Source organism: Callospermophilus lateralis, chromosome X (assembly GCF_048772815.1).
Source record: "Callospermophilus lateralis isolate mCalLat2 chromosome X, mCalLat2.hap1, whole genome shotgun sequence".
Taxonomy (NCBI): domain Eukaryota; kingdom Metazoa; phylum Chordata; class Mammalia; order Rodentia; family Sciuridae; genus Callospermophilus; species Callospermophilus lateralis.
In genome coordinates, this window is record NC_135325.1 from 81,706,835 (window position 1) to 81,720,523 (window position 13,689).

A 13,689-nucleotide genomic window follows, 5' to 3' on the forward strand; every position below is an offset into this window, starting at 1 on the left:
GTTCTTGATTGTTTCATTTGCTGTGAAGAAGCTTTTTAGTTTGATACAGTCCACTTTAATGATTCTTGTTTTTATTCTTGTGCTTTCAGAGTCTTGTTGAGGAATTCAGTTCCTAATCCAACATGATGAAGATTTGGGCCTACTTTTTCTTCTGGTAGATGCAGGGTCTCTGGTGGAGTATTGTGCAGATTGAGAGATAGCGGTCTAATTTCATTTTATTACACAAGGATTACCAGTTTTTCCAACACAATTTTTGAAGAGGCTATCTTTTCTCCAATGTATTTTCATGGTGTCTTTGTCCAGTATGAGATAACTGCATCTATATGGTTTTGTTTCTGTGTCTTCTATTCTGTACCATTGGAGTCTTTTGTTTTTGCTGAGAAGTCTTTTTTTAAAAACTTTGCACACAATTTTGAACAGCTGATTATAAACTGAAAATCTGATGAGAAAGAGAAGACTAGTGAGGGAAGAAGAATGCAGACTGAGTATTAGTTGCTACTTGGGTTATTGGTGATAAAAGTGCTCTGGCATTAGATAGTGGTAGTGTAAAACAACTCTGTGAATAAACTAACACCTATTGAATGTAAATATTAAATGATAAAATTTAAGTGTATAAAAAGAAAAAAAATATATATGTAGTTTTCCATTTGTAATATGTGAACATATTTTTTGAAAATACCTCTAGCCTTAAATAAGCATGAAACATTTACAAAGAAGATGCTATAGATGAAAACATGCTTTTACTTTTTGAAATAAGTCACTTTTTAAAAAAAAAATGATAAGGCTATTACATTTTTTCACAAATAACGAAACATCAGAAAATATAATGTAGAAAAAATATGAATTTAAGCTTAATCAGTTTTATGATACCTTCACTTAATCATTGACCGTCTAGTTTTAGTTTCAACCAAATGGATGCAAAAAATAACATTGAGGGCTGGGGATATAGCTCAGTTGGTAAAGTGCTTGCCTAGAATGAACAAGGTTCTGGGATCAATTCCCAACACCATTAAATAATAACAACAACAACAACATTGGCTTCATATATCTTTGTTTATGCTGGAATAATATTATAGGCCAATAAACTTCCTAAAATTAGACCTTATTTTTTAGTGGATTACCATTTGAGAAATTACAATGAGAATATTATACAAATTTTACCTTCTGACTAAAAAAGTACTGGTTTATAAAAATAGTTTATCTGTTTTACATTTTTATTTTAGTGCATTTCAGCTCTATTTAATAATGGGGTTCATATTGATATAAGCATAAATGCATATATTTTTCTCCATTTAAATTTTCAATACTGTTTATTGCTCTCCCCTTCTCTCTTCCTCTGATTCACTTCCACTATTATATTGGTCTAACTCCATTTTATTTATATTTAATAAGTGCATTTTACATATATATAAGATGATATTCTTACATGCATAAGCATAATTTGATCAATTTTATTTTTCATTTCTTCTGATTTACCTCCTGTTCTCCCTCACTCATGGTCACCTGCTTCTACATTACTGCTCTCCCTTGTATTTTCACAAGATACACTTTTTAAATTCTTTTTTCTTTCTCTCTAGCTTCTGCATGTGGGAGAAAACATTTAACCCTTGACTTTCTGAGTCTGGCTTATTTCATTTAGAATGATGCTTTCCAGTTCCTTCTATTTACTAACAAATGACAGGATTTCAGTCTTTATAGTTGAGTAGAACTCCTTCATGCATATATACCATATTTTTCTTTATTATTCATCTGTGATGGACACCTAATCTTGTTCCATGGCTTAGCTATTGTGGGTTGTGACGCTATAAATATTTGTATTCATGTATTTCTATAATACGCTAAGTTTACATATTTTGGATAAATAATAAGGAGTGGAATAGCTGGACCACGTAGTAGTTACATTCTTAGTCTTTTGAGGAAACTCCATACTGCTTTCCAAAGTGGTTGTACTAATTTTCAGTACCACAAACAACATATAAGTTTACCTTTTTCCCCATATTCTCACCACCAATTATCACTATTTCTGTTCTTGATTACACTCTGAAGGGTGTGAGGTGATATCTCAATATAGTTTTCCTCATTGCTAAGAGTGTTAAATATTTTTTTCACATATTATTTGACCAATTGTATTTCTTCTTTTGAGAAATGTCTAGTAACATCTTTTGCCCCTTTATTGAATGGTTTATTAAGTTTTTTAATGTTAATGGGTTTTTTAGTTAATTACATATTCAAGTTATTTATTCCCTTTCAGAAGAGTAGCCAGTGAAGATTTTCAACCATCTATAGGCTCCTCTCTTTATAATCTCAAATGATTCCTTTACTGTGTAGAACCTTTTTGATTTGAAGCTATCTCACTTGTTGATTCTTGGTTTTATTTCTTGAGCTTTAGAAGTCTTGCTAAGGAAGTCAGTGCCTATGACAATGTGTTTGAATGTTGCCTGTATGATTTTTCTAGTATTTTCACTATTTCTGGTCAATTTTTTCTCTTTACATCCACTTTCACCTGCTTTTGTTTAGGATGATGTATGGATCTATTTTTATTCTTGAACATATGGGTAATTAATTTTCCCAATAATATTTGTTAAGGCTGTATTTTCCCTAACTTACACTTTGGGCAACTTTGCCAAGGATCACTTAACTGTGTTTATGTAAATTTGTCTCCATATTCTTGTATATTCCATTGGTCTTCATATTTACTTTTAAGATAATACCATCCTGTTTCACCTAAAGCTCTGTAGTGAAATTTGGGATCAGGTATCATGATGCTTCCAGCCTTGCTCTTATTGCTGAATATTGCTTTGGCAATTCTAAGTCTTTTATTTTTCTATATAAATTTTAGGACTTTTTTAAAGTTTGGTCAAGAGTATTATTAGTATTTTGTTGGGGATTATATTGTATCTATAGATTGTTTTAGGTAATATGACTATTTTGATAATATTATTTCGACCTATCCATGAAAAGTTAGGTCTTTCCATCTTCTAATGTCCTCTTCGATTTCTTTCTTCACTCTTTTATGATTTTCATTGTACAGGTCTTTTATTTCCTTTGTTAAACTTATTTCAAAGATCTTATTTAAGACTATTACAACTGGAATAATTTTCTTGATTTCTTTTTCAGCAAGTTCATAATTGGAATGTAGGATAGTTATTGATTAATGTGGGTTGATCATGCATCCTGCAACTTTATTGAATGTGTTTATAAGCTTTAGAAACCTTCTGTCATTTTTGCATCTTCTAATTTTAGGATCAAGTCATCAGCAAACAGATATTATTGACTTCTACTTTTCCTATTTATATGCCTTTAATTTCTTTTTCCTGCCTGATTGTCATGGCTAGTTTCAAGAACTGTATTACACAATAGTGGTGAGTTTAGACATTCTTGTTTTGTTCCTCATTTTAGAGGATATGCTTTCAGTTTTTCTCCATTTACTATGAAGATGGTTATGATTTTGTCATATTTCGCCTTTATGGCATTCAAGTGTTTCTTCTATACCTAGTTTCTTCTGTGTTTTTTAAGATGAATAGTTACTGGATTTTGTCAAAAGCTTTACCTCTATCCATTGCTATGATCATGTGATTTTTGTACTTGATTCTATTTGTAAGATAAATTACATTTGCATCCCTGGGATGAAATCAACTTATTCATAGTATATAATTTTCTTAATGTGTGTTTGCAGGTTAAATGCTAATATTTTAAAGAATTTTTGTGTCTATAGATTCATCAGAGATATTGGTCTATAATTTTCTTTCTTTGATGTATTTTATCTGGTTTTGGTATCAATGTGGTATTGGTTTCATAGAATAAACTTGGGACAGTTCCCTCCCTTGCTATCTCATGGAATAATTATAGAAGGATTTATGATATTTCTCCTTTGAAGGACTGATTGAACCCAACTGAGAATTTGTTTGGTTCTGGGTGTTTCTATGTTGGAAGGCTTTTTATCTTTATCTGTATTTCTATCCTGTCACTTAATATTGCTTTGTTTAGGTTTACTTTTACCTCTTCAAATTTGGGTGGGTCAAAAGTATCTAGAAATTTGTCCATATCTTCAATCTTCAAATTTATTTGAGTAAAAATTTTCAAAATATTTTCTTATCTATTAGATTTTGGAAATGTCTGTAATGATGTCTTTTTCATCTCTGATTTAGTCTCTCTCTCTCTCTCTCTCTCTCTCTCTCTCTCTCGAGATATATATATATATATATATATATATATATATATATATATAATCAGCTAGTTTAGATATGGGTTGATTAACATTGTGTATCATTTCAAAGAAGAATCTCTTTGTTGCATTGATTCTACATATCACTTTTCTATTCTCAATTTCATTGATTTTTTTTCTCTGATCTTAAGTATTTATTTTCTTCTATGGGCTTTGGAATTAGTTTGTTCCTGCTTTTCTAGGGTCTTAAGGTACATTAGTACATTGTTTATATGGGATGTCCCTGTCTCTTTTTTTATAATTATAGGCACTTAACTGCTATAATTGTTCTCTGTAGGACTGCTTTCAACCTCTCCTAGAAATTTTGGTATGATATAACACTATTGTCATTTGATTATAAGAACTTTTTAGTTTCTCCTCCTCTCATTTTTTCCATGATCCATTTCTCTTGTAAAAAAAAATATATTATTTGCCCTGTATATGTTTATGTGCTCTCTATAATTATTTTTGCATTTAATTTCTATTTTCATTCTATTATGAACTGATATATGCATCAGTTTATATCAGTTATTTTGTATTTGCTAAAATTTATATTATGACCTGAAATATGGTCTATTTTGGAAAAGCTTCCATGAGTCACAAAGAGGAAAGTGAATTCAGCTGTTTGTATATAAACTATCATAGAGATTTTTGTTAAGTGCATTTATTTTGTAATATTACTGAGGTCATAAATATCTTTATTGATTTTATGTCTGGATGACCTCTTTATTGGTGAAAAGAGTGTGCTGAAACCACCCAGAATTATTATTTTGGGGTCTATCTGGAATTTAAGGTCAAGTGTTTATCTTATGTACTAAGGTATACTGACATTTGGGGCATAAATATTTACCATCATTATATCTTTTTGTTGGGTTATTTCATTTACTGGCATGCAGTGACCTTCTTTGGGTCTTCAGATTAATTTTTGTTTGAAATCTACTTTCTCCCACATGAGAATAGATACTTCTGCTTGTTTGCAGACTTCATTTGCATGAAAAAAATTCCATCCTTTTGATTTCAACCTTGGTTTTTTGTCTTTATTTATTTATTTATTTATTTATTTATTTATTGCCTATGAGATGAGTCTTTTGAAAAAGACAGAGTTGTGTCTTGTTTTTAAATCTATGCTGCCAATTGATGTCTTTTAATAGGAGAGTTGGGATCATTCACATTCATTGTTACTATGGACAATATTTTTTTAAAAATTTCCTGTCATTTTGGTTTGTTTTCTATATTTCATTGTCTTAATTTTTATTTAACTAATCATTCTTCCAGAGAGCTTTATCCATTTGGGAGCTCTGAGTTTTGTTTTTAGTTCTTCTGTTCTTCTATGTGTAGTCTATCAGTCTATCAGGATTTTTTATAGTGATGGTTTAGTGGCCTTGAATTATTTTTGTTTAGCATTATCAGGGAAATCTTTTATTTCACCATAAATTCTGAGTGATAGTTCTGCTGTGGAGTTTGATATATCTCATTACAGGCCTTCCTTGATTTTAGGGTCTGAGATGAGAAGTCAGAAGTGAGACTCACTGCTTTACCACTCATTGTGACATGAAGTTTTTCTCTTGTAGCTTTTAATATTCATTCCTTATTCTCTATGTTAGAAATTTGGATTACAACATGTCTTGAAGGGTTTTATTTTGGTTTTGTCTATTTTTATTATATATGCCTGTGCTACATGGAATTCCATCTCATTTCTTTTGTCTACACTATCCTATTTGTTAAAATATTGTTGGAGTTTGAGAGGGCTAGTTTATGAATGAAGTGAGATTTGCTTTCATTTTGCTGACTTGTTAGTGTAGTTCAGCAGTGGTACTCTATTCTGTGAACTTATAGTATCCAGACAACTTCCCAGCCTAACTTAAGATAAAGGAAGAGCAAACAACAGCAATAATAGTAGTGACAAATGTATAGCCTTGAAATCATTGTGTATGCCTACTCTGCCACCTATAACATTAACTTCCATATGAAATGTAACGATAGTGTCAGCATTTAACATCAGTGACAGCAATGAATGGTCATAAATTATATCTGGCATTAGATAGCAGGTTTCAACTATGATGTCATACTAGTAATCTCAAAAAAATGAATGGTGAGGTGAGGGAACTATATAAATTAAATGGTTCTAATGATACTAAACTTGCTGTTCTTTAAAAGAAATGAAGTATGAAGGCAAGAGAAAATTTGAAGTATTGAAAAAGTAAACAGGAAGCAGGAGAGATAGTGACAGCTATAAAGAAGGAGAAAATACAAATCTAAAGAAAAGTTTAAACAGATCAAGTGATAACAAGAGAATTTGACTACTGAGGGGGAAGAAAAAGAAGAAGGAATTATAGAAATAAAAAAAAAAAAAAAACTAAAGCCAGGTGCAGTTGCACATGCCCATAATCCCACCAGTTTAAGGCAAGAGGATAGCAGGTTCAAAGGCAGCTTCAGCAACTTAGTAAGGTCCTAAACAATATAGTGAGACTGTCTCTCAAAATAATAAAAACTTAAAATGCTGGGGATAAGGCTCAGTGAATAAGCACCCCTGGGTTCAATCCCTGCTTCCCCCCACCCAAAGGAAAAAAAAAGTAAAAATAAGGGAACAAAAAATAAAACCAAAACAACTTCCCCCAAATCCTACCTTTTCAAAGTCAAATTAAGGCTGAATAATAATGAGTGAAAGAAAAAAATAGTAAAATGAAAGAAAAAATTAGTGCAGAAAAAAACACACACCCACTTACAGAGAATGGAATGAGTTAAAAATAAAACAGGAAAAAGTTCTTAATTATAAATGAAGGGCTTTTCACCACAGAGGTTATCAAAGCAATTGACAAGGATGGCTGTTCACTGACTATGCTGTTATACCCTTTTATTCCATTTCTTTTTGGTCTATGTACCACTTAGATCAATGTTTGGAGATACTAAATTTGACCTTTATGTGGGTCTCACCAAGCTGCCAGGTGTTGTGGATTATAATCAAAGCTAGATGTAGTAGCTCTCATCTTCCCATCTCACAGTATAAGGCAAAACAGACTAGGGAGTACTGAAAATTGGGGTCTTATCCGCAAACACTAGGTCAAAAATTTTAGAGTTGGGCTGATGCAGTGCCCTAAATGGGAAATTCCATAATCTGGGATTTAGTTCTGACTTTTTTGGAAGTTTTTGGGGTGGTATTTACTCCAGAGAGATTAGATCCATATCCACTGTTGCTCTTCAGATACCATTCTCAGCTGGATGTCTGGGTCTCAGGGTGCTTCTGAAAATTCCACTTAGTGTAGGGAAACTAATCCATTGCCAGTCTCACATATTCCACAATTAGTGAATGCAGCTTTCATAGGATCAGACCCAGAGTCCAAAGAGGCCTGCCTGACCAGCTTCTGGTTTCTCTCCAAGTGGTTGCATGAGCATCCAGAGACAAAGGGAAAGTAATATCCCCAGTATAGATCCCCCTGGGCAGAATTCTGAGTGTGCCTGTTTTGAGTTAAGTTCAGCAAGGCACACTCTGTACCTCACAACAGGCATTTAATGCTGAAAGGGCTGTTACTCAGGAGCATAAAATAGAATGAAAGTGTATACCCATTCGTGAGTTACAAAAAAAAAAAAAGCATAGAATTCTAAGGATCACAAAATTATGACATTGCAACTTACAGAGATCCATAGACATAGCACAGATAAACAAAGATATATGAAGATTAAGATATTGGGAGAAAAAAAGGCTAACTAACCCAGTATTGTCTTACTTCAGGCAGGAAAAAGCCACCCAACAGGGTTGTTCAATCAGAAACAAACTAATTCCTCTTTGAGAAAGGCCTCCATTTTTTCCAGTTGCCTTTGATCTGCAAATATAAATGAGTATATTAGTTAGTAGATAATCATATAATTTTGTTTTTAGCAGACACCAAAGCCACTTTCTGCACCTAATAATTCTTTCGAATTTTCCAGCTTTCCTCAGAAAAATATAAAATGGTCTTAGTGGTGAGAATTCATTTTTCTCATGTCTCTCCCTCTTCCTCTTTCACTGTACCTATCTCCTAATGACCCCCTACTTCTCAACATTATTTTCTCCTCCTCCTTCCATTCCTAGTCATTCGTTACTATGTGACCTTTTGATTCAATGGGAAGCTACTATTTAAGGTACATATACAAATGGATTCTCTTGATCTCCTAGACTCTGACAATTCAATACACCACATTATGGTGACTCTTCTTGTTTACGCTGGATCCCTGTGTCTCTAAATTTCCTGACTTACTTCACTTAGTATCTTCTATCTCATCTTTCTCTTTCTAATATCTGAAAAGGCAGGAAAAATAAATGCAGCCACATCAATAATAATCCCACAATGCCTCTTCTTATATTACTCTAAAAACCCTAAAATCAAAAACCAAGAGGGACTGACTATATCTTTGAATTCTCTACTCAACTCCAGCTTCACTCAGGTAAGTTAAAAATAAAATTATAAGTTTTTCCCCACCCCACGAGAGATTCATATTTTATTTGTGGGTCCAATTTTTATCTCTATTTATTTTTTGTCTGCCAATTGAACAGGTTGTTATATGTTAAAGAAAAAGTGTTCACTGACATTTGTTAAGCATAGTTAATATAAGAAATCTGAAAGCATATCAACTTAGATCAGATATTGAGAGCCAGAATTCTTTCTACACTGACCTAGCAGGGCCATTTGCTAAAACTTCAGTTTACAAGAAGTGCAGAGATGGGTCCACGAGTAGGTTCAGAGGACTGATGAAAGGTTTCCAAGCACACATTTTTAAAATCACAACTTGCTCAGAACTTTCTCCTTTTATAATTAAAGCTAATTTAAACAAATCTGTGCTAAGGGGTCAATACACATCACCCCCCAAAAAATCATTCTTATGAGGTGATAAGATGGATTTGTCCAAAGAAGCAAAAAAAGACTTGAAATTGATCTAGAAAGATTTGCCAATGTGTGGGATAAATTTTATGCTGGATTATGCCCAAATGAGAAGCCCTACGGGATATTGAAGGTTAGCACAACACTCCATTAAGAGATATGAATTATACATTTGTACCTAGAGAAATACCTGAAATAATGAAACAATCCAAGTTTAAAACAATGCAACTTTAAATTGAAATGACTATTTTTTCATTTGTGAGGTACATGTGTTCTTCTCACTTAGAAAAGATATTAACTATTCATTCATCTGATCTATGCTATGTTATTCATAACAATATATGAAATCTTAGTAACAGAGATTTTGAACACAGCAAATGAAGAAAATATAATTCAAAACAAAAGTCTACCAGTTAACGGTAACATTTGTTAAGAGTAGTATTTGTCAAATGCCATTTGTTAGCTAATTATGAGACCAAAAGTTGTCAAATATCTCATCTTAGAAACACATTATACCAAACAACTTCCACATGAAAAATTCTTAAGTCTTATCTTTTGTATAGAACAGCATTTTTGTATGTTTGTTTTGGTACTGAGGGTTAAACCCAGGGCTATTTTACCATGGAGCTATATAACAAGCCCTTTTTAAATTTTATTTTGAGATAGGTTATCCCTAAGTTGTTGAGGTTGGTCTTGAAGTTTTGATCATCCTGCTTCAGTCTCCCAAGTTGGTGGAATTGTTCCATCAAACTAGAACAGCAATTTTTACTATAAAGTGTTAGTAAAAATATTAAAGTGGAGACTGGGGTTGTGGCTCAGCAGTAGAGTGCTTGCCTAGCACATGTGAGGCACTGGGTTTAATCCTCAGCGCCACGTAGAAATAAATAAATAATACAAAGCTATTGCATCCATCTACAACTAAAAAACAATTTAAAAACATACCTGACAATTTTTTCTTATCTTTGGCCAACAGTTTGAACTGACTATAAATTAACAATAAAAATTTTGAAAAAAGTTTACATAGTATAATCTCTATTCTCAATAACTTATCCTTTTCTTCCTAAAAAGCAGTATCATTTTAGGTCAATGCAAAATATTTATATTTTCTTTATTTCATATTTGAATTTTCCAGTTTTGTAGTTTGTGAAACTATTATTAAAATAATTCAATATTTTTACATTCTGGGATCACTCATATTTTTACTTTCTGTTCACTTTTTTACAGGATTTTAATATAATTTTTACTTTTAAAAAGTTAATAATGTATATTACAGGAAAGAGAAAGACAAAAGAAAGAACAAAGTTATTCAGTCACAAGCAGCTTAGTTGAATATGTTCTTCTGGCTCCTTCATGGCTCCCATTTTTGTATGATTGAAATAGTGTGTATTGTGCTTTTTACACACATCAAGGATATTCACAAATTCAAAATTGCAATGCTACATGAGATTTTTTTGTTTGTTTATTTGCTATTTGGGTCTGAACTCATGGGTGCCCTCAATTAAGCTATATCCCCAACCAACCCTATTTATATTAAGACAGGGTTTCACTAAGTTGCCCAGGCTGGCCTTGAACTTCTGATTCTCCTGCCTGTTGAGGGCTTTGATCAAGTCAAGATGGCGCCTGGCAGTTTTCCAGGAGGAGTGGTTTGTGAGGCAATGCCACCGAGCCATTAAGATGATGAGGATTCCTTATTGGCTGACTGCTGTATCTAGATGATGCTAATTGAGACAAGCTGTGTGTAATCAGTAAGGTGTATATATACCTCTGCTGTACGGCAATAAAGGGCTCTCGCTACCTTGAGTGCCCTTTCAGTTCCCACTGAGTTTCCCCACAATAAAGCAGTGTCAGCTTCAACCTTCAATTTACTTGTCACCTCCCGGTTATTTTGCCCAGCCAGACTGTGGCACCTGCCTCAGCCTCCTATGTAGCTAGTGTGTACAAGTGTGTACCACTGTACCAAGCTACATAAGTTTTGTTGTTGTTGTTGTTGGGTTTTTTTGTTGTTGTTGTTGTTTGTTTGTTTGTTTTGCTACTGGGGATTGAACTCAGGGGCACTGGATTACTGAGCCACATCCCCAGACTTATTTTTTATTTTGTTTAAACACAGGGTCTCACTAAGTTGCTTAGTGCCTCATATTTGCTTTGGCTGGCTTTGAACTTGTGATCCTCCTGCCTCAGCCTCTGGAACAGCTATAAAAGTATTTTTGATAACCAACTCAATCTGTTAGAAAAACTGAAATCCTGTCTTTCTTAGGAATGAAAATAAAACCAAAATAGAAAAAGCAACAGGCCTGTGGATAGATATATTAAGAGAGTTACAATTAAAATATTATATACCCTTAATGCTCAATTTAAAATAAGATATAAAACAACAGAGTACATCAAGCATAATCTCAGAGTTAATTATCTGATTTCTATTAGTAAAGTATTAACAAAAAAAACATGTCACGGTGAATTAATTTATTCCTATAGTATAGCCAGAAGATGCTCACACATCAATGGTTTTCATCATAATGTAAACCTGAGCATCCTTGCTCCTGTTTGTTCTTGTGTGCTTTCTTCTGCCTCGCTACTTAGGCCTTATGAATAAGTTATAATGTACACTACCAAGAGCTGTAACAATTTCATGTCCAAGATTATTTTTTCTATAAATTATGACAAATATGTATTTACAAGTTGGATAATTCACTAGTTCTGCTTTTACCATATGCTGTCACCTCAGGATACCAATAAAGCTTTAATGTTATGAAATAAAGTATGAACTTTGTGCACAATAAACAAACATTTAACCAAAAGTACACATACAAATCTATGGATATAATCTAAAATGGTCTTTCAGATACAGAGATAATATCAAAGAGCTCTTCCCTTCACCCTTACTCTTCTCCCTTTTCACCACTCCAGTAAGTTCAACACAAACCTTAGCTCCAAGAGGTAGACTAAAAGAGTCATTCCCAGAAGACAGTTCTTCCTAAAAAAACGAAATATAGATAAGGATTATTCTGCTACTTCTAAATTTCTGTTTTAGCAAAAGTGTATTTTACAAAGTGTTATTTTACTACCTTTATATTTAACATACATTGGGCACTTCTGAACATCTAGATAGATTAGGTGTTTCAAGTAAGGACTCAACAGTTTTCATGCTATATACCAAACAGTATTGAATAAATTGCAAACATATATCAATAGTTCTAATTTGAAAGTATTTTCAAAATATGAGCATTCTGGACCATTATCTAATCCATTGGGCTACAATGCTCAAATTTTCAGAATATCATCTTTCCTAGGAATTTGAAAGCCAAACATACACAATTTATTAGTTTACTTTTGCCATACATTGGCAACTTATTTAGCATCTAGAAAGACTAAATCTTATAGATTAGAACTTGTTTGTCCCATGTATACATTATATACACAGGAAAGCAAAACAAAACAAAACAAAAAAACCTCATGGACATAAGTAGCAATGCTTACTCTTGCTTCATAAGCATGCTGGCATAGATCTTTGCATTTCCTTCTTCTCTGGAGAATCAATGCATAATCACAATGTGTACTACTAAAAGGGTGTTTGGCTTCCCCCCTCCAATAAAATTGAATATGAATTTTAATAAAAAGAATATTATAAAGTGTATTATATTTTTCTACTTCTATTTTAACATCTCATCAGGCATTTCAGAACATTTAGAATAGCTGATATTTAGAAAAATTTAGCATTTTCAACTACACATATACAAAATTAAGAAATGAAATGCACATATCAAACATCTCATCAGCCTGGCACAGGACAACCTTTTATTTCTTTGCATGATCCTTTGCTTCATGTCCTGTAACAACTGAACACACCAGTGGATAAGTGTTGCTCATTGGAATAGCTTCTAGACCTCGTGCAACAACTCCATTCCAAAATATCACTTTCAGACATTTTTCTAATTGTCTAAAAACAAATGAATATTTATAATATGTGATATTTTCTAACTCTATAATATTTTGGCAACCTCTTTACATTTAGAATATCAGAAGTAGCAAAAGTTTTCTTTTAAAAATTTGAGGTTTGTGTTGTGGTTGTAGCTCAGTGGAAGAGCACGTGCTTAGCATGTGTGAGGCACTGGGTTTGATTCTCAGCACCACATATAAATAAATAAAAATAATAAAGGTTCATTGGAAACTAAAAAATATTTTTAAAAAGTTTGAGGTAATTGAGAGAAGCTTTTTCATATTATATTTAGAGGTCTTCTATAAAGGGTCAATAAATCTTCCCAAAGGGAATGGATACTTCCAACTGGCCCAAAGCACAGTGTTCATCTGCCATTTATTTCTTGGGAAAAAGGGAAAACATTTGCCCAATAGATGCTAAGATTTTCACCTGTCAGCCACTATCCCTTCCCCCACATTGTCCAGTCCAGCTGTTGGCAGCTGTTACCCCAGTGTACAGTTTACCACACTTCCCATTCCACTTAAGGCCTTTATCTCTTATTGCTTGGAAAAGGCATTGAGGTATCTTTTAACCAGCTAGAAGCTGTCTGACCAGGGCACTGATCTTCTTGGTCTGCTCTCTAACCTGTGGTTTAGCTTTGGGTCATCCACCTGCCTTCTCTGGCCCTCCAAGCACCTGAAGGCATCTGTTATTTC